The sequence below is a fragment of the Mustela erminea genome, chromosome 1 (genome assembly GCF_009829155.1).
Source record: "Mustela erminea isolate mMusErm1 chromosome 1, mMusErm1.Pri, whole genome shotgun sequence".
Classification (NCBI taxonomy): domain Eukaryota; kingdom Metazoa; phylum Chordata; class Mammalia; order Carnivora; family Mustelidae; genus Mustela; species Mustela erminea.
Window position 1 is genome coordinate 110,409,808 of NC_045614.1, and position 24,082 is coordinate 110,433,889.

General features: G+C 40.9%; 1 protein-coding gene and 1 long non-coding RNA gene across 10 annotated transcripts in view; one reads left to right on the top strand and one right to left on the bottom strand.

Moving 5' to 3' along the window:
- Nucleotides 1-24,082, bottom strand: part of LPP (LIM domain containing preferred translocation partner in lipoma) — a 644,971-nt gene that overhangs the window by 504,782 nt on the left and 116,107 nt on the right. The window contains exon 1 of one of the 9 annotated variants that reach the window (XM_032359811.1): nucleotides 4,732-4,860. The exons of the other annotated variants lie outside the window; for them this stretch is intronic. The gene's annotated coding sequence lies outside the window, so the exon portion shown is untranslated. Of the gene's footprint in view, nucleotides 1-4,731; nucleotides 4,861-24,082 lie in introns of those variants that run through there. 9 annotated transcript variants of the gene reach the window in all.
- LOC116599901 lies at nucleotides 4,936-14,503 on the top strand. Its single transcript, XR_004289464.1, has 3 exons — nucleotides 4,936-5,099; nucleotides 8,305-8,396; nucleotides 14,322-14,503. It is a non-coding gene; the product is annotated as an uncharacterized LOC116599901 (long non-coding RNA).

Genomic DNA, 24,082 nt, shown 5'->3' on the forward strand with positions numbered 1-24,082 from the left:
CTAAAAAAAGTTCTCCAACTGATTCTGGTAGAGACGATTAGCAGAAATATCTTGCAAAGAACGTGGGTGTCCTGGAAGACTCATCGCCGTCATCATTATAATTTCTAATCATGCTGTGTGGGCAGGTGTCCGTGTAGCAGAAACACCATTGGCACCCAGATTAGCAGTTTCATCGGGAGACTAGAAACTAAGTCTGCAATTCTTAGACCTCAAAGTCTGAATCACAGCTTTCCCCTCGGGGATCAGCAAATATGTAGTCTGTGCCTTAGCAAGGACTGTTGGGCCTGCCACGGGAGGTAATCAAACACCAGGTCCATCCAAAAACACACAGCAAAGCAAGGTACAGGAAGCTTCCCGTGAGCCTGGAAATACCACAAGATTCAGAAACAGAAGGCCGGAGTTGTAGTCCCACATGATGGCTCTAATTCACTGAGTAACTTTGAATGAATCATTTGCCTTCTTTGCATTTTTTGTTTTCGTTCTCATCTGAAAATTGAGAGTTTTTGAACTATTGGTTTTCAAATGAGACATGGGATAAGATCAGGAGGGAAGGCAGCCAGGAGCAGGGTGCTGGGCTTTCCCTCGCTCTGTGCCCTCCCCGCCAATAGCAGCGCATCTGTTTTCATCATTTTCCATCTACAGTCGGGCCTCTGTAAAATTTAGCTTCAACAAAGGGGCCAGACTCACAAAAACTGATGGGCATGATGTCTGCTAACCCATCAGCTCTTAACATTCTGATTCTACTCAGATATGTTTTCTCCCAGGCTAATCTTGACAGAGATCTTTTTCCCTAGTTTTACTTGACTGGGGGAAATTGTATTGGTAGACTTCAAAGACATTAATAACATACTCCAAAAATGTAATATGAAGCATGTCAATATTTTCTTATGCCTCCACATGAGCAGATACCTAGAGAGAATGGCCAAAGACAGCAGAGGAGAAGTAGAGCAACAGAAGGGAACCCACCACAAATCCTGTAATTATTTCACAGGGATTTATTTATTCATACAAAAATACTGCTTAAACACCTGCTATGTGATAGGCATTACGGTAGTCTCGAAGCGAACAAGCAGACACAGTTCCTGTCCCCATGAGGCTTATTCTGACTGGATCTGGCATTTTTTTTATTTACATTAATAAAAAAGTAGAAATGAAAACAGATGAATTAAGAGTCAAGCTCGGACAATTAGAAGAACAACAAAATAAACCTGGGCAAAGCAGAAGAAAACATATTGAAAGAGAAAATTAAGAATGGTACAGCCAATAAATAAGGACTGTTTTCTTAATAAATAACAAACAAACCTGTGTTAAATTAACCAAAAGAGGGAATAGAGAAATAAAGCACAAAACCACAAAACTTTCAGTAATAATGCACTAAATACAAGTAATAAACACAAAGAAAATGAAAATGATTATAAGAAATTATTGAACTCCATGCAAATCATGAAATAGGTGACTTTCCTAAAATACAATGAACAAAAGTAACCACAGAAGAGATATAAAAGCAAATTAGTTGAATTAGTACAGGAGAAATATAAAAAGAGGAAACACCTCCACCCCTCCAAAAAAGGGACCAAGTCAAGGCAGTTTCACAGGGCAATTCTTTCACATATTTAAGGAACAGATCATGTAAGTGGTATTGAAAATTTTCAAAAAGAAACAAAGGAAAAGGAAGGCCTCCTGATTATTTTATGGTGATTTAAGCATAACTTTTATACTGGAATCTGGCAATGCATATATACACATATACCCACCCACACAATTTTCAAATAATCTCACTTAGGAAAGCTGATGCAAAAATTGTTAATAAGTTATTAACCTCTACATTCCAACAACACTAAAAATATAATACACAAACTATGAGTAAGTGGATATTATTCCAGGAACACTAGTATGATTTCATGTTTGAAAAATGTATTTATATATTTCACCAAATTACAGAACAAAAGTTAAAAATCTAAGACATTTTCTCAGCAAACAGAAATGGAGACAATGCATAATTTCCATAGTTTCCAAAAAGGTATTAAACATTTAACAACCTGTATCCATTTTAAAAATAAAAGAACACTGTTAGAAGAGGGATGGATACTTTTCTAACACAGTTTATTTCTCAAGCCAAAGCCAAAATTACAATTAATATGGAATATTGTAAGTACAGGCATGTCCATTAAAGTCAGGAAAAAGAGAAAGACATTCAATCTAACATTGCTATTTAATATTTACTTTTCTAGAGGGAGTAGATAATACAATTAATAACATCTGCAAGAGTTATAAAAACTAGAAAGAAAAAGGTAAATTACAGTTATTGTCAGATTATATGATTACTGACCTAGAAACTCTAAGAAATTCACCTAAAACTTATTCAAATAATGGAAAATTCAGGAAAGGGGTGGGTAGAAAATCGATATACTGGTATCAAGAGGCTACATACACACACGTACAATTAGATGATATAACAATTCCATTAGCTAGAGAAAGCAAAAAATACCTACGAAAATAAACTTACAAGAAATATGCACAGTCTACATGAAGGTAAATTTAAATGCTCCTGGTAACATACAACAAGACTTCAATAAACAGAAAGGCATTATGTTCTAGGGAAAAGAAATAAGATATTTACAACATATAATGTAAATGATTAAGTTTAGAGCAATCCCTATGAAAAAATCAACAGGACATTATTTTCAGAACTGAACAAGTCCATTCTAAAGTTTATGGAGAAACAAAGTACTAAAAGACAGAAAAATTTAGAAAAAGAGGAACTAATAAGATTGTTGGAGTAGCCTCATCAGGTAACAAAACATACTATACAAGGGCAATAACTGAAAGCATGAAAATGGTGCACAGGAATGAAGTGACACAGGAATGGAATAGGAGATCCCCAAAATGATATAAATTCCTAAGTATTAAATATTTAAGTAATTAAGGATCAAGAAACTTAATATATAATAAAGATGGCTTTTCAAAGCAGTGTGGAAAAGATGGACTATTCAATAAATAGTATTTGGACAGGTGGATCCAGATAATATCAAAGTGGGGGGCACTTGGGTGGCTCAGTTGGTTACGCGTCCAACTCTTGATTTCAGCTCAGGCCACGATCTCAGGGTCAATGAGATCGAGCCCCTGCATCAGGTTCCACACTAAGCATGGAGCCTGATAGGGATTCTCTCCCTCTCCCTCTGCCCCTCCCTGCTCGTACTCTCTCTCTCAGATAAATAAAATCTTAAAAAAAAAGAAAAAAAAAAGATCCCTACCTTACATCTTTTGCCAAAATATAATTTCAGTGAACAGGTGATGAGAGACTGAGCTAGAGAAAAAACAAGACAGAGGATAAAAGAAAAAACAACCAAATGAAAAACAAATAAATTGGTAGATTTTTTTTTTTAAATAACCAAAGGGGAGAAGGCATTTCTAAGTGTTACACAAAACCCAAACTATAAGCCAAAAGACTGAATGAAGTATATAATTTTTTACAAAGTTTACATGCAATTTTAAAAAGACAAGTGCAAACTGATGGGGTTTTGCAACTCTTATCACACACTAAAGACTAATTTTTTTTAGCTGAAAAAATAAGCAGAAGTCCAACAATCCAATAGAAGTGGAGGCAAAAGAGAACTCACAAAAACAAAAAACAAATGATTCTATCCTATTTAAAATGGTGTTAAAAGCCACTAATGGCAATAGAAATGCTCATTAAAACTACAAGATACCAGACATAAGATACTGACACAGAGATGATTATCTAGCTTTATGATTATATGAGAAAAGCAAGAGCCAGAATAATGTGTGCAGTGTGCTCCCCTTTGTCTGAATATTCTATAAGCATGGAAATATAAAGGAATGTAAATACATTATATGTTTGTTTAGACCCAGTTTATTTCCAGAAGGAGATACAAGGAACAGTGTTGGCCTCTGGGTAAGAAAAGTAGAGAGAATGAGACCGTGATAGGAGAAAAACTTATTTTTCCATTATACCTCTGTTTTGTGACTTTTTAATCTTGCACTATATTTTTGTGTTGCTTATTCTGTTATTTTTTAGTTTTCTTTAAAAAAAGACTGGAGAGCAATATACCAATGAGAACACTGAATGCAGGGCAAGAGATTCAGCCAGATAGATGGTCTGGAACCTTCCAGCTTTGCAATTTACTATGGCCTATCAGAGCAAGGATGACAAAGGTTTGAGGCCTAATGCAGCTATATAAGGGCCTTGACTTTGGGGAAGTTCTTTATTCTTACAGCGTCTCAGTTTCCACAGTTGTAAAACAGAAAGCTAAAATTTACACCTCAACAAATTGCTGTCAAAATTAAGCATGATAACATATATCAAGCACCTAATCCAAGGCCTGACAAGGAACATATGTTCAAAATAATAATAATAACTCTAGTGTTGTTTTCCTCAACCACATACATTAAACCCAGTAGCCACCCTACCCACACCGGCCTCTGCTTCCCGTCTCATTGCCATAACACTCCAAGTCCCCATGAAGCAAGAGCTTAAATAAATAATGACCAACCCTAAACATCAGTCAGGAGAATAACAAAAAAACATGTATGTCAATTCCCACATTTCACTGAGGAATGAGCAGAGGATAGCTGTAGTTAGGGAACTGGGGAAACAGATGAAAACTCCAGTCTATTGACCTCCAGACTTTCCACCACAAAATTTCATAAGCTGGCAAAGAATGGGCCTCTTTCCCTCAAGGCCAATGGCCTGTTGTTTTTCAAGGTTACCTTGTTTCCCCTTCAAGAGCTCCATGTTCACTCTGAAGGCCCTGGAGCACTCCGCTCCATCAGGCAGCCCAGCCTCACTCCCTCGTGAGCGTGGAGAGTTCCAGTGCCTACAAGGCCTCCTCTTCATTCTCACACACATCAGAGGACAAAATCACCCTGCTGTCTAACAAAAAGCCAACTTTATCAGTCTTCTAGAAGAGGAGGAGGGAGAGAAGAGAAAAAAAAAAAAAACAAAAACCTTGAATGAAGTACTTGATCCTGACAGAAGGAAACGGGGACCCTCTTTCTAGAACCCAATGATTTCACAATGGATGGAAACCATGCATCCTGAGAGCACCAGGTTTCTTCGTGGTGATGGGGGCGCTGAGGTTTTTGTGTGTTTATTTTGCTTTATTTTTCTGTCTTTCTGTGTTTGGTCTTTGAGAAAGATTCTATTATGGTGGCTATCAATTCTCATTTAAAGAAATAAGGACAATGGTATTAATAATGAAACAAAAGTACTTTTTACTCTCTGTGGTCTGCAAGTAGTTTCACATTTCACTCCGACAGAACTCCGTGTTTTACTAATGTGAAAGTGTGTGGTTTTGGCAATAGCAAAGTTCTTCTAATATTCAACTTTCTGTTGTTTCTTACTTGCCATTTACAGTAAACGAATCCCGGCTTTTTCCCCTTTGTCAAAATCATTCTGACATCTTTAAGACAACCAGGCCACCTCGAACACGGTACTTTTCATGAATACTCCAAAGGTATGAGCCTATTTAGATCCAGTTTTCTGCATTAAACAATCTCCAGCATGAAACCAAAATGCCCAAAGTTTGTCTTTGGACATTCTGAAGAATGTCCTGGAGACTGTTCTGGAGAAGTACAGAAGAAAGCCCAGTCCTGCCTACTGTTCTGGAGAAGTACAGAAGAAAGCCCAGTCCTGCCTTTGTTTGTGTCCCCTTTCCCCCAGAGTTCCCTCAACCTTCATTTTGGGCTAAACTGGAACAGAGAAATCAGGACAGGTCAGTCAGGAGAAAAGCCACCCCTGTCATGGTTTCCTTCATCATCACCCTTATTTTGGTAACTTACTCTGGAACTTCTCGAGAAACCCATTCACAGATTCTTAACCATCCCGTCAAGCCTGGTAAATAGGGAATGCCAAAGTTACTCTCCTCCACCACATCCAGAAGAAACTTAGGCTCAATAAAGGGAAGCGAATGGCCCAGGAGCCTCCTGCAATAAGTAGTGAGATCAGGTCCTCCATCTGTTTTCTTGTTCTAGAGCAAGGGCTCTTCCCACTGTCTGTGCTGAGGAGAATTGCCTGGAGTTCCCCTCAACACTACATCACTGACTTTTAGCTGCTTCTTCATGACACACTGTGACTCCACCAGGAAGGCTGCCCATTAGCTTGTACTTGGGGGCCCAACTATGTATGTGGGGGCTGGTTCTGACTGCTCAGTGCTTGGGCCACACCAGACCTGAAGTAAGTATCTTCACAATGAGTAGGGGGCCATCGACTGTCAGCTGTGTCACAGGCAACCTGTTACTAGTCATTGTTAAAGTCCTAAAAGTTCCAAATGAATCGTTTTTATTTAGAAACCAGTACTCCTTCAAGGTTTTCTCTACAATAGTGTCACTCACGCTTTCACGAACCTCCTCACGTAGGAGATGAAGAGCCAGAGTTATGGATGGGTCTACAGTCATTCTAGGTAACCTCTGCCTGCCTTCCCTTGGTCCCAGCCTACGGGGTGCTATCAGATGAACATACTCCACTGTCAGAGATTTTGACGAGTAAAGGCAATGGACTCTTGCTATAGATAAGGAGAGCAGAGTACCCTACAGAAGCTGGCTTTCCTAGAAAGAGATGATAATATCTAAATTCCCTAATGACTGGGTAAACCTCTACAATCAGTCCTGAATTAGTTCTAGGACCTGATGTTTGGATAATAAAACTCAGAATGCTCTGTTTGCTGCCTCACTAAAACAATGTACCCAAACAGAGGAACACCGGTGTGTGAGCATGCCTCAATGTACACAGAGCCACACCCACAGCCACCCACCCACGCACACCCATACCTCAGTGAACAGAACAGATCCAGCCTAGCACAGCAGGTGTCTAAAAATATTCCACACTTCATTCGGTACAGGTCAGGACAATGTCCCATCAGTGTCTAAAGATAAACGCAGTCTTACAAGTTTTAATGACGTTGGCTTGAACATCACTGTTACCAACTTATCTCATGGGACTATAAGTCTGTATTGTTTGCCCCCCTCGCTAGACTGTAAGCTCTCTGCAGGGAGGGACCATTTCTTCAGTCAAATAAATACTTAATGAGCACCTACTATGTGTCAGGCACTCATCTAGATGGTAGAGATACAGCAAAGAATGAGAAAAGACTAAATGTCTGTACTGCAGGAGCTTACAAAGGCAGGAAATTCACAAACAGGTAAATGAACACATAATTTCCTGAGAGCAATAAATACTTAAAAGAAAACTAAAACAGGTATAGGAGATAGGAGTGCTTAGTGTGGAGAGAGGTGTGGTCATCTCTATGACTTCTACTTTTAATAATCGATTTGGAGCTTTTAAAAGAATACCTATGTCCGATCTCACTCCTAGACATTCTGATTTAATTACTCTGGGGATGGACTTAAGCAACAGTGTTTTTTAAGGGTATTTCCATGATTCTAACATAGCATCGGGATGGAGAACCACTGGTATGCTTGATTTTGAAGGTAAAGATGCCCGGGCTTGAAGTCTACCTGTTATGTACCATCTGTCTAATCTCAGGAAATATACTTAAATCTGAGTCTTGGTGTCCTTATCTATAAAAATCAGATACTAACAGTAACACACACACCTTTTGGGGTTGTTGTAAGAATTAAATCATATATGTTATATCTCTGGCAGAGTGCCTAGCTCATGGACAGGACTCAATAAGTGTTGGCCACGATGTATTGCCATCTTTATCAATTAAAAATATGCGCAGGAGATGCACAGTAGAGGGCTAAGGTCCAATCTGTAGTTTGCCACAGTGTGCACTTTTAAAGGGCTTTGTTGTTGCTTTTAAGAGCCAAAGCTGAGGTTACTGAGTGAGATCACAAATTGCATTTCTCTCCTTCCATGAAGTGTCTCTCATAGTGTTTTTGAAAAATTTCAATGAGTTATTACATTTAAAAACAAAACAATCTCACATAAAAATCTGGCAATGTGGGGCGCCTGGGTGGCTCCGTCAGTTTAGCATCTGCCTTCAGCTCAGGTCATGATCCCCGGTCCTGGATCAAGTCCCACACTGGGCACTCTGCTCAGGGAGCCGGTTGCTCCCTCTCCCCCGCCCCTCCCACCCCTGCTTATACACGTTCTCTCTCTCTCAAATAAATAAATAAAATCTTTAAAAATAAATATGGCAATGCATTCCCACAGGCAATAATCGATGAGCACGAGTCAGCTGCCATCTTTTTCAGAGAGTCCTCTCGAGCTATCCATGTCCCCCACCACATCCCGTAGCTTTTTTCCCAAATTGCACACTGACTCTGGCCAAGAGCCAGTCACATCTCATTAACACATTTGCACTGTTATCGTCTCTACAGGAAAGAGGAGAACAAAGTGTTACCTCTACCCAAGACTCCTAAGTGGGAAAATGAAATCTAGCTAAAAGGGTGTCGTGTTTCAAGAAGACACTGTAAGTATTTCTTTGTGGAAGTCAAGGCTAGTTCTGTATATTAACTATGCAAACAAAGTGTATCTGTGTCAAAACCATAAACCTTGCATGTCACCTGTTCACTCTTTTACATAACTTAGCTGGCCCTATAGGCAGAGGACCTATTATGTCCCTGGCACTGAAATAGGAGCTCGGCAAACAGCTCCATCATCTCACAACTTTGAGAGGTACTTTCCATTATCACCATTTTCAAAGATGAGGAACCTGAACCTAGGAAAGGATAATCAAAGGTCCTGGGTTATGTAAAGAATAAATGGCAAAGTTAGCTATGGAACCAGAACTGTCTGACGTCAAAGCCGACACTTCTTCCACCTAGGGAACTATTTGGTGTAATTTAACTATTGAAGAGAACAACCACCAGATGGGACAACTCCTTAGAACAGTATATCTTTCTCCCTCTGGCCAATGTACTTGCAGTCCATGCCACTAATGGTGAAGACCATCCCAATAAATTTCTGGCAACTGTGTCTTTCAGATGTTGAGAAACCTGGAGATCACACAATGAAACCTGTTCCTGTCTTTCTCTTGTCCTATGTAAAGACTGCTCAACTTTTAAATCTACAGTCAAACAAATCACAAAAGAAAACTGTTACTGTAGCTGTGTATATGTGTTTGTGCACAAGTGCGTGCATGTGCGCATGTGTGTATGTACACATGTTCTGTTGATGAAGATCAATATCAGTCACTGAATGGAAGGATGAAGACACATTCGGGTTCATCTCGGTGTCTTTTTGCTGAAGCCTCCCTCAATTCACCTTTGAACTTCCCTGCCACCCGATTCTAAAACAGGTTACGTGTACATACCTTAGATCTGTAAATCACATCATATTTATATGTTATGTGTCAACATCCCTCCCAAATTAGAACTCTCTGAAAAAGAGAACTTTCATTCACTTTCATCTACCCACCCCAATCCAGCCCCATCACCAACGTTAATAAGCACAAAGCACAGCACATAGTCAGATGCAAAAATAAGTGAGTAAGTGAAAATAAGATTCACCATTTTCTAACCATGCTTAAAGAAATGCCTATTTAGTTTTAGCAGCTATAGGGCAAGATTTTGTGGGGAGACAGAAATTAGTTTTTTTTAAACTTCAAGATGCGTATCATCTACTGGAAGAGAAAAATGTAAATCCATAACTATAATGCAGAAAAAAATTAAAATTAAATCTTCAAAGAGACACAAACAAAAAAAGTCCTGGCAGTTGAGAGAAATGTGCAAGATATGAAAATGCTCAGAATTTTGCTATAATCTATATTTTAAGTGGTCAATTAAAATATATCTACCCAAATAAATATGCAATTTCTTTCTCTGATAATTTACTGACATTTCATTTTTGAAGTTGCTGACATTTAAGTATCAAAAGAGCTGTTAAAAAAGGTCTCCACCATAATGGGTTCAAAAAGAATTCAACTTTTTTCTTTTAAAGGAAGCTTAAGGGAAAGTAGCTTTGTATTTCAGCAATTCTAGAAGAGCTTGACTTTCTTGACAATATAAGTGCAAAGAAACTTGAGTCAAAACACACAAGAAAGAAAAAGATGCTCAAGATATTTCAAGTCTACAATTATTTGCTGAACACATGCTAAGTGCCAGGAAATATGTTAAGCTCTCCAAGGAAACAGAGCTCAGTCTTTATTTGGGGTAACAGTGGGGTACTGGTCCAGGAGAAAACATTAGGATGTAACTTTATGATAAGCAGCATAGAAGAGATGTGGGCAAAAGGCTATGAGATCCAAGGGGGAGAGAAATTATGTAAATTAGGAATTCTATTGATAAATGTGGCATAGCACTATGAAAAGAAAACTAAATTGAGTAACTTGGCATTTGCATTATAATCCCGGTTTTGCCAATAATTTGGTGACAGAATTTGAGCAAGTCACTGCCTACACTTCAGACTTCAGTTTCTGCCATCATTAAAAAGAAGACATACAGCCCTCCCAGTGGTCACATACTAAAAATCTGGGTATTAAGTTAAATAACCTTCTGAACTAGAATTATGGCAAGAGAAAGTAAGCTTTCAACTGTGTGTTTGAATCCATTTGTCCCCTTAGATGTGAGTCAACCAAGAGTTTCAAAAGCAATTAAGTCTAGCAGCTACATAGAATTGGTTATTTTTGTTACATTTTAAATGAGTGACTAAATTATACATCGCTTCATCATAAAGGCTGATGCACAAGATCAGTAGGGGACATATGAAGGCAGACAGATAAGTCAGATGGATTTCCACCAGGGCTCCCTCTCCATTCCATGGCACAGAAGGTACAAGGAAATTCTAGGTCCAGCTGCCAACAGTCAGTACTGATTCAGCTGGTTGAAAAGGAAGAACCTATTGTCCATCAGAAATGACCTCAGCATATCTTTCCAATGACATCTTCCACTCTTACTTCCTTTCAAATCTTTATTTTATAAACAAGCATTGGTCAAATTTGCCTTACCAAATCAGAATCTCTAGGGAGGGTGCTAGAAATCTGTATTATTCAAGCAAGTGATTATCATGATCACGCAAGTCAGGGAAATCTTATTACAGAACATTCAAACTACTCTTTCTTCACTACAAATGCCCTGCTTCTTGTCCACACTGTGTGTTTCTTCCACCGGCCACATGCGTCTCCCATCTCCGGCTGGTGACACACACTTCCCTATCCTTCAGGTCCCAATTAGAATACTACCCAATTCCACTAGCCTGAACACTCTCACACATGTATTTCTTATTTTCTAATTGGATAATGAGTGCCTAGAGATCAGAGGTGGATTGTGATTCATTTATTCACTCATTTTTCATTTAACAAATATTTACGCAGCATCTACCATATTCCAGACACTACTCTAGGCCCTGGTGACATAGTAATGAACGAGACAAAGTTCCCTATTTTCATGGGCATTCTGGCAAAGGCACTGGAAAACTGTGGCCCACAGACAAATCTGGCTCATTGCATGTTTTTGTCAAATTGTATTGAAACATGGTCACACTCTATCATTTACATATTGCCTATGACAGAGTTAAGTATTTTATTCTTTACACTGTAATATTTATATTTACTTTATATTGTCAGATAGGAGAATGAGTAGCTACAACAGAGACCATATGGACCTAAATATTTAGGCTAAAATATTTACCATCTGTCCCTTTACAGAAAAGTCTGCTGACCCCTGTTCTAGCATATCCTTCCCACATAGCACTGTGCCTGGTTGACAGTAGGCAATTAATAGGTGCTTAGATAATAAAATAAAGGTGGAAAGTGAGAATAAGATCATATAAGCAGATTCTAAGGCAGAACATCTTTTGTCCAGTTGCCATCTTCCGCCTTAATTACGCAACATGAATTTTCATCCAGGATAGAATGATAGTAGCAATGCTACAGTTCAGCATGATTAAAAAGAGAGGGGGCAAGCTTTCAAACCTATGAAAAAGTTAAAAAGGACATCGATATGCTCTGTCATCAAAAGTCGTTACTATTTCAGGCTCATTTGTGATTTTAACAGCTGGCCTGGCAAAAACACACTACAATATCTGTACTGCTGGCTTTCTAGAGCTTACCAAAGTTTGGGGAGAGTTGTTATTGTATTTCATTGGCTTGTCTGCCTCCCTAAGACGCATCTTGGGGAAGTGATCTGTGTGCCTTTTGGATCAAGCTAATGAAAAACTTAAGAGGAACACAAAGACACGGCGCACCTAAAGAAAACCCCATTCTATCAAATACCAAAGTCAAGTTTAGAGATTCAATCTTATAGTTACATCCTAACAATTGTCTTCTTTATCATGTCTCTATGCAAACCCTCTCACTGTTCATAAAATGAACCAAATGATCTGAGAGCTGTGCTATGCTGAGTTACTATAAAACTGGAAGTGGAGAGCTGATACAGCTAAGGTTTTAAAAGCACGGTGTGGTGTGGTTTACTGCAAAGAGTAACAGTTTCAGAGTCAAACAAGTCTTGATTTCACTGAAGCTCCGCTACTTGTTAACCATGTAAATTTGGGCAAATCATTTAGCCTCCACCAGTCTCTGCCTTATATTATGAGATGAACACAAGTTACACTGCAGGGCTGATGTGAGAACATCCTAAGGATAGGTAAGTGCAAAGCAGCCTTCTCAGAATCAAAAGAAAACAGGTCTTCAGTAATAGCTGGTTCCTTTCCTTTCATTTTATCCATATCAAGTGTAACACTGGTCCCCACGCCTCAAAAATATCTTTGTATAATATACCTAAAGTCCTTGAAAGTGTTACAATATTTTCTTTGACTCAATAAATTTGGAAAGATGACATCTTACATCTTTGACTCTTTCCTAGTCTAAACTCATGAAATTCTTTTCTGAATTTACTACTCAGAAGTGATACAATAGCTCTTGTTTATTCTATTTCCCAATGACGGATTTCTAGCAAAATAGTATTTGAAACAACATTGTCCCAAATCCATTATGTTTACAGCACCCTGATGAGTATCAGAGTGGGCTATCAGGTCGGTTCTGAACGTCCCTCCAGATTTCCGAGCAAAACAAAAATGATCAAGTTCTAGTCACTTTCACTTTCTGGTTCTGGTGCCCTCGGCCCCTGTGATCCCTTTTGTAAAATGCAACAAAGAAATTCACATGCTCCCATTAAAACAGTCTCCATTCATTTTTCAGACAAACGTGGACAGGTGAGTAGATAGATGCGGGCGACAGATGAAGATGGAAAGAGATAAATGAGAGGGGAAGGTGAGAATGGCCAGAGGATGGATGATTACACGGATGAGTGGATGGACAGGTGGGAGGAGGGATGGGTGGGTACATGGACAAATGGGGGGAAGGAACTCAGGCCAACATACCTGGCAAGATGCTAAGCAGACACAGAAACACGAAAAAAGAGGTGAAGACATAAATCCATGACAAAAACACTAATCTCGAGACTGAAATACTAGCACAATTCCCTCTCCTAGCCTACTGCTCCTTAAATCTCCATTTTAAAATATCCAAAGGCCTCTCTTCATCATTATGTCATCACATCCCAAAATGTGGTAACTGTAGTATTATGTATGTGCCCAGCAAGAGAAAATGAATCCTTTGGGCAAAACAAATTTACCACAACCTCCTAATAAGAGGATATAACAAGTATTCCAGAAGGCATAAAGCAACTTATCGAGAGCAATGTATTCAGGAGAAGAACCATACTATTTTTCAATGTTTCTCTAATTAATGTTATGTTAATTAAGAGAACTTGGCCTTATAGATTGGGTTGCAGTCAGAATTTTCTCTAAATTAACAATTCTACAGGTCGAACTTTACCTTGACTGAGAGCTTAACTGAAAGTACTGCTCAACCACAGCCCAATATATTTTAATTCAGGATGAAATAAAAGATGCTAAATTCCAATACTGCAAAAACAGTGTCGACTCCCTCTGCCCTGTTTTATAGCAGGTTCCCTCCCTGGTAAATAAGAACCACTGTTTACTGTGCTACGGAATAATGGAATCAATGGCCAAATATATCACAAGACATGCAAAGGCATTGCTCACATAAGACAGAGACGATGTAATGATTAAAATGCATACTTCTGAAGGGTATTCAATGAACTGGAAAATGTTTATAAGATAATATTATATTTTAAAAATGTAAGAGTAAGTACATATAACATGACTCCCCCCTTTAAATAAAGAATACTGTGGTTTTATGTGTAAAATATAGAACAGCAATTATCTTGGATGGTGAATATGGGTGTTTAAGTTTCTTCTCCATACTTTTCAGCATCTTCATTTTCTAAGATGAGTATATTTAACTTATAATTTAAAAAGAAAGGTTATTTTGTTTTAGGAAAAAGACCAGCACCTGTGCTAAGAAAACAAGTAAGAATAGCTGGGTGGTTTTTTTTTTTTTTTTTTTCCATTTACGGAGTATTTTCCTATGCAGGAACTCATCTGATCATTCAACAACTTCAAGAGATGGGTTTAAGGATCCCCATGGACACCCAGGCAGTCAGGTTCACAAAGCAAAATGGGACAGCACACGAGACTCAACATTTCCCGAAGCTCTACAGCCTTCTTTAAAATGACCATTCATTCGTCTACCCAAGGAAAACCTTCGTCTCTGGATTATTGGTTGTTTTGCTTTGTTTTGTTTTTCCACTAACGGGATCTCCAAAATTGTTGTGCTCTAAAACTACCCCAAAGTACCAACTCACATCAACAGCACCAACAACACACCTGGGCCCCTTAGTACCTTGCCCCACGATGGGAGGGAAAGACCTTGTACGAGAACAACAAAATTCCCCAGGGTTGTTTTTCATAAATGTATTAAGTCAATTATCCTAATGGGACCAGTCCAATCTATTAAGGACATGGACAGGCACGATTTTTAAAAAGACAAAGTCTGACCTAGATCAGGAAATCTGAGACAAAGATTCGAAAGCTGCTTCGGGCAACAGAATACAGAGGGAGGTTCAGTGTCAGCATGGAAGAGGCACCACAGCTCAAATCTAGCTGGTCTTGAGATGACTCACCAGTACGTCTGTGATACTTTCCTGCCCCGTTCATCAGACAGGTTTTTCCATTAGAATTTACTGACTATGTGCTCCCCAGTGAGGTGGTAAGATCCATTCTGCAGTTTTAAAATGGGGAAGATATGACTGAGAAGTCATAACACTGATTCCACTTAGTACACTCAGAAAAGCCCAAGGAGAGGGTAACACCGGAGGAACACCGGCCCCCACATCACCTCCACCCATGACCAAATTCACCAAAATCTGTTTATTATAGATTGTTGACTAATGAGTTAATGGAGTCTGGCAAAATCTGGTGCATTACTAAAGACAGAAGACAGACTAATTATATGTAGGAATGTGTAGAGGAAAGGGGGCAAGAAAAGAAGGTGAATCTCTGTGGAAAGGCTAGAACCTACAGGATAAGATGACTGGCCTCACCTTTGGTGGGGCTGAGTGAAAGATGCCTGCCCTGAGTCCCCCTCCTGTGGAAAATTCTAGAATGGAACCCACAGTCACATACATGTAGGAGTGAGTGTTGCTGGGCAGAATAAATACTCATTATGGGAATGAGCCTGGAGAATAAAAGCAGCAGATGGTCAGGACATTGAGCCTTTGTTCCCTTGCAGCACCATCCAGCTTCCTCTCCAGCTGAGGCCATGGCCTTTCAAAAACCTTCTCACTCTTTTTCAGGCCCTCAGTGTGGCTTTCTCATCCTGGAACCAATAAATGAAGTGTCTTCTAAACAGCTTTAGCTCTAAGCATAGCATGCTAGAAGTAAACTGATATTGGTAAATTTTAATAAGCAGAGGTGCCCATCAGATTTACCCCAAAAGGTTTTAAAAATGCAAATGCCCATACCCACAGCCAAAGATTTAGGGATACAGAGTGAAAATCTGAATTCTGGTAGAATTTCCCTGATGAATGCCGGTCCATGAGCACAGTGGAGAAATACTGCCGTATGAAGCAATCCCCAACTTGGGTACTCAAGAGCACCAGGGGTACCTGGACAGGAGGCCCTGGGAGGATCACGTGGCCAGCACATAACCTGTGCTCATGGTAGACAAAAGGAAAGGAGATGCAGGGAATGACTGGGGGGTCAGTGAGGCTTCTCAAGGTGCCAGAAAATGGCCTCCAAGAGAAGAGCAGGGTCATCTGACAAACATCTCCAGAAAAGAGGATCCACTTAGGGACCCAGGAATGAGGTAAACAGGGAGACTGGGGCAGGATTTAGGTTCGGCAGGGACAGGTTTACAAAAAAGACCTTCACTTTCGGCATGCTAGTTAAGCCACTACACAATATATGCAGTTTGTGATCTGGGGAAAAAAAAAAAAAATGGCAGGAGGTAAAGGCAGGAAGCATATCTGCTGTATACGGCCTGCACATTGTTGAAAACAACAGACTCTGGACAGAGCCTGAATTGGAAGGAATTTGTCAAGGACCCCAAATCAAAGTTGTATAATCTACCATGGCTATCAAATTGCTATGACAAACCTCCTCAGCTAAATGAGACAGAGAACTTAACTAGTTACATCTCCCAGGTTTCTCCGGATATCGAAACCAAGTGTAATTCAGTCATCTTATGACTCCATATAAGCAAATCCTACTGTTTCACTTCCATATGAAATCTCCAATATAAACCAAAGGAATAAGGTAGTTCATGAAACGTGGTCCAAGTGTCCTGAGATAATGGCCTTTATATGTCTACGCTTTTTCATTTGTAAAACGAAATAACAAACTCTTCTCCACAGTATATAAAAAAATAACGTCCCAGAGAGTTCTCAAATAATGAAACACCTAGCTGTAATTGCTAAATTAACTACTGACCTGTAATTTTTAAAACCTAATATACATCCCTTCGTTTTCTAGAAGCAACACAGAGTTCCTAATTTACATCATCAGCTTATTCGATTTCTGATTTGCAAGAATCCCTTCTGCTTTATCCAAAGTTCCAAACATGGAATTTATCTGTTTGATGAGACTCTCCCACCTCTACTATCATGACGGAATTTATGCCTTCACTTCATGGATATCTTTATCCTGTGACAATCTCTCAAGAAGCAGCCTGGGAGGGAAGCAAAGAATCTAATGTTCACTGTGGTTGCTATTTCCGATATGGGGGCCGATTTTCCCACCACAGACCTTGATGACATGACACACAGACCTGCTTACTCCAGGCTGAGTGATCTACGTGTGTCCTTCAGCTGGTGTCCCCAAGCAGATCAAGCAGCCTGAATTACAGACGGCATTATAGTGTTCTCTGCTGAGAAAGTTGTCCCTCCTACCCACACTATGGCCCTGTCCTACCCGTTTCGCCTGAAGAAACCATGTTGGGATGCAGGTAAGAGTTGGGGGTGAGGAGCCTGGTGTTGGCACAGCACCGTTCTACCTCCCTTTTGGCCTTGTCAAGCACACCTCCCCTCTGGGGGGACCCTTCCCCTTAAGCTTGGGATTTAACCCTAGTGCTGGAAGCATATACTTCCCCCTGCTCAAGGTCATGGATTTTATAGGCATTACCCCCTAATGGGGAGCTGTCACATGCAGGGGCTATCAGAAAGAAGACGGAAACTCTGATTCAGGAATGCTGCAGACATAAAGCCCATTATACAACCGAATCTTTATCTCCAGCTGCCTGACCCATGCATTACTTTCAACTAGGTTTTAGATGGGAACAAAAGGACAGGAGGCAAAGCAGCAAAGAAAGCTGGGACTGAGACTTGGAGGCCAAGGCAGAGGCTAAATTCAGTCTCCATTAGCCTCCTCAAGCCCAATGTATCACCTACTCTAACCACACCTACGGCACCGTACTGTGCAAGTGCCCATGGGGACTCGTGCTTTTCGTTCATCCTCAGAGTACCTTCCCGAACCCTGCTCAGCCCCTGCCCTGCCCCCTATCTAAGACACAGCCAACCTCAGGGATCTCTTCATTCTCTGTGCATTATCTCTTCTGGGCTTTTGGTCTTTGACACTGTAATTGCAAAGCCATTTTTAAGTAGAAGACACATCTCTAGGAGGGTCTAAGTTCCTTCATGGACAAGAGCTGATCTCCCTTCATCTCCACGGCCTCACTCTTTGGCGCAGGTTAACTAACATTTACTAAAAACTTAAGACTCCTGGGGCATGAAACTAAAGGCATTATACATTATCTGGTTTAATAAATAGATACAGGAAGTAGATACAGTTATTCTCTAGAAGGAACAGGACCCACGCTCAAAAAGGCTCACCCATCTAAGTGCATCTTGCCATCTATGGTGTAGCTATGGGCATGCTTGTAGAGGTGAGGCAGAAGAGCAGACAGGGCCAGGAAGTGAGAATCAGGGGGCCCAGGTTAGCTCAAAACCACGGGTTCTGCCCTCACTGCCTTGATGTTCAGCCATACAGCCCCTGGGTTTAAGGAGAGAAAGAAGTCCCACTTAAAAAAAAAAGAAGAAGAAGAAGAAGATGAAGAAGTAGAAGAAGAAGAAGAAGGAGAAGGAGAGGGAGAAAAATGAAAGTCCATATGGTCACTAGTCCACGAAAGTGAGCAAGTCTCCCCCGCAATACCCAGTCCTCACTCTGGAAACAGAGGCCTGGATGACTGTGGCTGTGTCACTAGATTTACAACAAGCCCGAAGACTGCAAGAACTGGAAGGCCCACACCGGACCCGCTCAAACAGAGCTGGAAGCTTTCTAGTAACTCCAACCGTGCATGGGGGGAAGAGCGGCTCAGAGAAGTGAGTCACTTACTGGAATCTGTGCTGCCTGCATTACTCAGCTGATATTAATACACCCACTTGTTCATTAAAGTTTAATTGGAGTTCATGTGAATTGGTTTCACCGGATACTTAATCAAAGAGAAGTGTTTGTATCTGAACTGTTCCCATACAAAGCTAGAAAGCACCACTTCCCTCCAGCGTCTGGGCACATCCACTCCCTGTTGTTCTAACCTGGTGAACACACTAAGTTAGTCCTAGGTCAGGGAACGGTGAACTGGAAGGAGGAGGGGGGAGAAGCCATCCCGACAAACACGAAACTAGAGTTAAGTGAAAAATGCTCCTTGAGGCACAGCTGCAGTTCCCTAGCTCAGAAGCTGCATCCTAACCTCCGCCAGGACTCAAATTCCTACTCCCAAACCCGATCTTTTTCCTGCCCAGGGTTCTTTATCAAAGCCACAGGGTTCCTTCTTTCTTTGGGCACCTGTCTTCCAGGCATACATCTTTATTTTTAAAATGGGTGGATAAGGAAATTAACCATCATTCAACATAATCACACATCTCTCTTGTACTGACAAGCGAACCATGAACACAATCCCAAACGCCTATTTATACAATCAGGGCTGTCAGTACCCTGTTATTTCTTATCGGATATCTCACTAATCAACATTTCTGGAAGTATAAAATTTTAAAGCTCCTGAAAAGATTGTGCATAGATTTGTGGGGGAGGGGAACAGATTTCCAGATTGGGGCAGCTCTGTGTGTTACCAAGTTTTCCTTAGGCCTGGTCACCACTGTTGAGGAATCCTGACTTCTGGGCACCAAACAAATCAAGATGAATTTAAATAAAACTCCGCCCTCCCTCTTTGATTCACTGAAACAACCCTCAGAGATTGTAGACTGAGAAGCAACTGACTTACTTCTTAACAGCTTTAATTGAGATACCATTCACAAGCCATATAATTCATCCATTTAAAATCTGTAATTCATTGGGATGCCTGGGTGGCTCAGTCCATTAAGCCACTGCCTTCAGCTCAGGTCATGATACCAGGGTCCTGGGATGGAGCCCCACATCAGGCTCCTAGCTCAGAGGAGAGCCTGCTTCTCTCTCTGCCTGCCCGCTACTCTGCCTGCTTGTGAGCTCTCTCTCTCTCTCTGGCAAATGAATAAAGTCTTTAAGAAATAATAATAATAAAATCTGTAATTCAGTTTTTGGTATACATATTCAGAATTGTACAATGATGATCACAGTGCAATGTAAGAACTCAGAAAGAAACTCATACCCATCAGAAGTCTCTCTCTGGGACCCACTCCACCCCTGTGGACAAACACTCATCTACTTTCTATCTCTATAAACCCTATGGATTTGCCTATTACGGACATTTCATATAACTGGGAACCATATAATATGTGGTCTTTGGTAACTTCCTTTACTTACCATGTTTTCAAGATTCATTCATCTGGTAGTTTATGTATTAGGACTTTACTCTTTTTCATTGCTGAATACTATTCTGTTATACAGACATACCACATTTCGCTTACCCATTCAGCAATCTACCCTCTAAAAATAAAACAGACCCCAATCTACATCAGAAGAGTGAATTACTTAGCACTCCGTTGGACAGGTCATCTCCTTATCCCCTCAACGATCCATTCAAGATTATCCCTTCACACATGTAATGGAAATGACCCCGTGGGAGGGACTTCTCAAATGTGGCAGTGGGTGGCAGAGCCTTGTAGCATAAGCCATCCTGCTCGGGAAACTCACCAGGACCACCCACCTGTGCATTGTTTCACAGTTTGGGAGGTGTTCTCACAGACACATACAGCTTACATTGTGGCTCCCTCCGCAAGGAACTGTGCTATCAGTACCTCTGACTTCCCCTAGGCTCCATGCAAAGTTTGGAATGCACTCAAGCAGCAGCACTCAGACTCTCCTTTTCCCCCCTTCTTCAGATCTGACCCCACTACTTAGTAACAAGCACCTACTGTGTGCCAGGCACACTCGTGGCGATTAATAAGATATGACACCAGCTTTCCAGGAGGGCAGAATCTAGCAGAAAAGACCAAACCAACACACAAAGGACAGATTCATGTCAGATGGAACAGAATTAAAGCTGTAAGAGAAATTCAGAGACGGGAACTGTTGGCTTGCTCTGTCTCACCTGCCGTGCTAGTGATTTCATTGCTAACCTTGTGGGAGCTAATTATTCTCTGACAAGCGGAGATGGCAGATTTTCATGAATGTCGAGCATTCATAGATGTGTTTCCTGAAAACGTACAAGCTGGGGTATAAGTCAGAGTCAATTTCAGCAGCCCCATCAGTAACATTACCAGACCATGTGAACTTAGGAAGCCATCAGAGATCAGAAGTAGAGAGAGTCATCTATCCAAACTGAAACTTTCTGCCTCTTTCTTAAGCAGTCAGGACACTATCAGGAGGCTGATAAGCCACCCAGAAGTTGCTGTCTAAGAAACCATGCACTGTGCAGGAAAGTAACAGGTTTTCAAAATACATGTACTCGAACCCATACTCTAACGCATGATGCTAATAATACAGCCCTGAACTTATCTGATGCCATGTGTCTGAGGGACTCCAAGACATTTGCCAAAGAAAACTCAGTCCTTCCCATGTCCCAGGTGAGGGCCACACTGACTCCAAGGCTTAAAGAGCATCCTGCATCACTTTGTTCTGTGCTGGGAGAACACACTTGAGCTTCCAGATAACGGCACCTCACAATCAAAACTAAAAGCCCAACTCACGCTTCTGTGTTTTGGAGTGTAGACAGGTTTACCCCTTTTGGATCCAACTCATGGAACAGATTAGGTTTTCATGTACACCAAAAACAATGTATCTACTTAATGAAAGCTTCTTTCACTTAAAACTTCTACCAGGATAAACCTTCCAGAATATACTGATCGAGTATGCACATCAGTATAAGTATTCCTCTTTAAATTCCCACAGTAAGTTCTCACATCCTGTTTCCTAATTAACTCACGCAAAGAAGACTTTTACCTTCACCTCTCCTGTTCATTAAAGCAAGTTTCAGGAAATACTTTGACATTTGATTTCTGAAAAACACATGCTGGTTTACAAAAATTCTAGAGATTCATCATTATTTCTACTTGGGGAGAAACGAATCATATCAAATCACAGTTAACTTTTTAACCAAAAGAAAAAAGAAAGAGAAAGGCAAATTTTTTCAGATTTATTACATCTCTATCTAATCTGAGTAGCGCGTGGTAAGAACAATCTCATTACACCCAAATCTGGGTGGTGAAGCAGAAAGACACCCCAGAGTCAGCGATTCGGGATTCTCATCCACCACTGCTTTAAGGAAACTCACTCCATCTCTCTGAACCTCTGTTACATCATCTCCAAAAGGGAAACAATAAGGTCTGCCTTGCCCACTTCACAGGGACGCCATAAGGTGCACGTAAGAAAATGTGTTTTCAGTGACTGTGAGAACCACAAACTCCACACATAATGTGAGGCTTTATTTTTTTTAAGATTTTATTTATTTATTTAACAGACAGAGATTACAAGTAGGCAGAGAGGCAGGCAGAGAGAGAGGAAGGGAAGCAGGCTCCCTGCTGAGCAGAGAGCCCTATGCGGGGCTCGATCCCAGGACCCTGAGACCATGACCTGAGCCAAAGGCAGAGGCTTAACCCACTGAGCCACCCAGGCACCCCTGTGTTGTATTATCTTAACATCCTTTCCTATAAAGACATTTTTAAATGACATGAACAAAAACTTTCACCTTTCTGTTTCTATTTTGAATAAGCCAAAGAAACACCCCCAAAATTAACCTTACCAATTCCTGGAAGCTTCATACACACACACACAGACACACATATGCATGCTCTGTAAGGAAAAGCACTACTTAGGACAACAAGCCCAAGAAAGCAAATACCTCAAGAATCTTCTGCCTTAAGAGATATCCTCAGCAGCATGACTTTAACATTAAGTGTCCTTCAGTTTATTCTTATTTTTTGAAGATAGACGAAACATATTAAGAGTGTATCACCCTCCAGGGGCACCTGGGTGGCTCAGTCAGTGAAGCTTCTTCTGACTATGTCTCCGGTCATGGTCTCAGGGTCCTGAGAACAAGTCCCACGTCGCAGGGAGCCTGCTTCTCCCTGTCTCTCTGCCCTGCACGCCCCCCACTCATGCTCTCCCTCTCGCTCTCTTGCTCTCAAATAAATAAAAATCTTAAAGAAAAAAACAAAACAAAACAGTATGGATGACCTTTCAAAAAATGGTAGACAAATGTCCCTGCTCACCTCCTTTGGGTATAGGAAAAATGGTCTAAGGAAGAGAAGCCCCAAGATAACAGTGCTTTCTACAGAGAAGGAAATGGGAGACAGCTATGAGGACAGGAGCCAGGCACATGCAGACGGAGGGAGGGTGGAACCTGCCTACATGACACAAGGAAAATAGCCCCCTACCAGTCACCTTTTAACAGCAAAGTGACCCTTGGTGGCCACAGAGCAGCTCTCCAGGAAGCAACTCCATTAAGGACGTGGACGCATTCCACTCCCACGCATACTCTACCATCTGAAGTTTACCCTCCCAACTACCTCTGCAGATAAGCAAAGGTCAAGGGCGGAGAAGCCAAAAACTTTTCCAAGGTCATTAGTGGCTGCCCAAGTGCAACTCCTATGTCCCAAGCTACCCTATATGGTTCATCACTGCCTGTTCGTGGGTACTCCCAGCGCGGGCTGAACCACCACTGTAAACCAAGCACCTTCGGAGACTCTCCCCTACATTTTCCAATTTATTCTCACAATGACATTGGGAGAGAGATTTTATCATGCCTAAGTCAAAAGAAAACACTGAGACCCCAAGAGGTCATTCAACCAACGTTTTTTACAAACCCTAAGAAGCACACAAGGATTTGAACCCCTGTCCAATTTCAAGTTTAGTGCTCCTTACGAATATCTAGGTTCTGTACCAGCCCTGACATCAAGAAACTCCATAGCCTTCATCATCAGTATAGCTACCCACCTGCTCATGCATGTCTTGCCAAGAGGTGCAACAGAAAGAACAGGGACTGAGGAGACAGAAGAACCAGAGAGTTTCCACCACTCACTAGCTGTGAGACCTGGGTAAATGACCCAGCCTCTCTGAGTCTCAGTTTCCTCACCTAACCAGTGAAAACAATGCTAACTGTGCCTGCCCATCATCTCATAATATTCTTATAAAAATTAAATGAGATGATGCACTTAAAACACTAGAACAATGATGGGTACATAGTAAGGGCTCAATAAAAATTACTCCAATGAATAATTGAAGGAAACATTAGGATCAAATGGGACAATCAGAAAAATTCCTACTACAGTTCCTGTCATATAACAGCTGCTCAAAAACAAAAACACTATTCATTTATCGTTAATATCCTTACAACCTAAATACATCCTGAGTCTCACAGCCCCATAGCCACACAGCACCCTCCACACTTGGGACGTTCAGACTCACTGATTCTACGCTCTTTCTCTG